The sequence below is a fragment of the Temnothorax americanus genome, unplaced genomic scaffold, assembly GCF_048541705.1.
Source record: "Temnothorax americanus isolate GAGA-0224 unplaced genomic scaffold, ASM4854170v1 Scaffold254, whole genome shotgun sequence".
NCBI classification, from domain to species: domain Eukaryota; kingdom Metazoa; phylum Arthropoda; class Insecta; order Hymenoptera; family Formicidae; genus Temnothorax; species Temnothorax americanus.
In genome coordinates this window covers 54,364-56,922 of record NW_027509396.1, presented here as the reverse complement: position 1 = coordinate 56,922, position 2,559 = coordinate 54,364, and positions in this window count along the sequence as shown.

Below are 2,559 nucleotides of genomic sequence, written 5' to 3'. Positions count from 1 at the left end.
TATAAAAAAAAAAGAATCATTTCACGCGAGTATTTTTTTTCGTCTTATTAATTACAGTTTTGGCTAATCATTGGGAATGGACTACCAAACGTCAGCACGCGACCACCAAACGAATGCTTACAGTTAAAATGATATACGCATAGTGTCTGGAAAGCCGAGTTTTACAAGAGGGGGGCTAACTTCACGCGCATATGTCTTTTTTCGCATTGTTAGTTACAATTTTGACTACCAATCATCGGGAATGGACTACCAAACGTCAGCACGCGACCACCAAACGAATAGTAAGTTATTATTGGATTTTCAGTAGTGGGGTGGCCAACTTCACACAGCTGAACACCTCTACTTTGCAGAAAATTAATAATGCTAAACTGTATTGTTTGTAAAAATTCTTTCGCGATTGTTCTTGCAACGCGATAATCGCGCATACCATAATAAAAGACAATAAACAGTCGCCGCCAAAATACTTAAAAATTCTAAAACGTTCTCTGTTGCTTGTTCCCCGAATATTATTCGTTTTGCTTAAAAAATTAATTTTTTGTAAACGAGCCTATTGCCTTACATTTCGTGAAAAATATAACAATAAAGTATTCGATTAGAGCAAAGCTGTAAAATTCCACGTGATTATCACAATTAATTATAATAATTATATACATAATTATGTAAAATTAACATTCGAAAGCAGAACGTATTTTACACGAGAGAAAGAGAAAATAATCGAATGTAAATCGTCTTCTTAGATGTAGACTCCTGCAAAAAATTACTTCATAAAGCGCTAAATATTTTGAGAACAACTCAGGTGTCTTTATAACTAGTATGATAAATTTTTTTTTAATTTTTGGTTTCTCATAAAAATTATTTTGCTATGAAACAGAATTACCAAAGATTGTAAACGTAACGTGTTATCCACCGAGGAAATATTCGGACATAAAAATATATATATATATAGGTTGCAGGTCCATTTGGTACTACAAATGCTTTGAAGCGTTTTTCTTCTTCTTTTTTCTTTGAAAAAAAGGAGAAGAAAAATCCTTTGAAGCATTTGTAGTGTTAAGTGAATCGCAGCCATGGAAATCATAGGAAATTATAGGAAATTACTACCAATATGTTATACTCACTTCCAGTGAGAGCATAACATAATTTATTAATTATATCATATATATTTATTAAGTATATTCTAATTTATTAATTTATTTACATTGAGAGAAAAGATCTCAGAAGGTACGCCAGAGTGAAAGATCTTTTAACGACGAACGAGGAACTTAAAAAACCGAGAAAGGCTTTCAACACAAAGTTAAATATGCAGGTACTGTCAAAGACTAGACACTAGACAATACAATTGTAATGTTAAATCCATGAACGAATGTAAAAGTAAATGTGTATAAGTTTGTATTAATCTACTTGAATCTCTGGTTCATTTATTTAAGTAATCTTTCAAATAAGCATGATCAAGTTGCAAGTAGTATTAATGCAATCTGTTTGGTTACATAATTGATTTGCATATGTATCTTGAGCAAAGCAAAGAATTAGTTTTTTGTTATTTACATTTATTGCTGGGATAACGTCACTTTATTTTACAATAACATGTAAATGTTTACAGGTAAACACTTGATTACTATCTTTTGTTACAGATAAATAGCAAAATTTTTTAATGTTTTTAATATAAACTATAGGTAAATGTTTACAATTAGGGCTCCACCTCCGATGACCTTGACCTTGACATATGTTGTCAAGGTCACCCTCCTGAGTGATCTTCAGAAGGTTTTAGTCGGGGGTCGCTTCTTATTAAAAAGTTATAAACAAAAAAAGTTTGAAAGATATAGCAGCTATTTTGAGTATTGAAAGGCATAAATGACTAATATCAGAGAGAAGGATGAGAGGCGCAATGACGGCGATTTTCTTGGGACGCTTTTGCAGGCCGTGCAGTAGCGCCACACATCCACTTTCAGGAATTGGAACTACGAGTCACATCCACTTTTCGATGCTGTCGATGAGAATTTGGTTCATGTCCGTGCTATGTATACATCCACTTTTCGATATTGTCGGTCTTTGGTGGTTCGTGTTGTCATAAACCACCAAAGACTGACAATGGCGACAATATCGTGTCGACACAAACCATCAAAGACCGACAATATCGAAAAATGGATGTATACATAGCACGGACATGAACCAAATTCTCATCGACAGCATCGAAAAGTGGATGTGACTCGTAGTTCCAATTTCTGAAAGTGGATGTGTGGCGCTACTGTACGGCCTGCAAAAGCGTCCCAAGAAAATCGCCGTCATTGCGCCTCTCATCCTTCTCTCTGCTAATATATGTGTCGAAATAGTTCACGCATACACTTTTCACGCGAGACGAGTTGTTACATAGGTTCGTGGCGCGCTTTACAAGCTCGAAATCACACAACGAAATCACAACTTCTATATGCCTATGTGTGTGCCCTCTGCTTTAACGAAAATCACAACTTCCATAAAGTAGGGCATACACACGTGTGTGTGTGCCCTGTTTTAACGAAAATCACAATTTAATTTTATAAAGCATGGCACACACATACGTGTGTA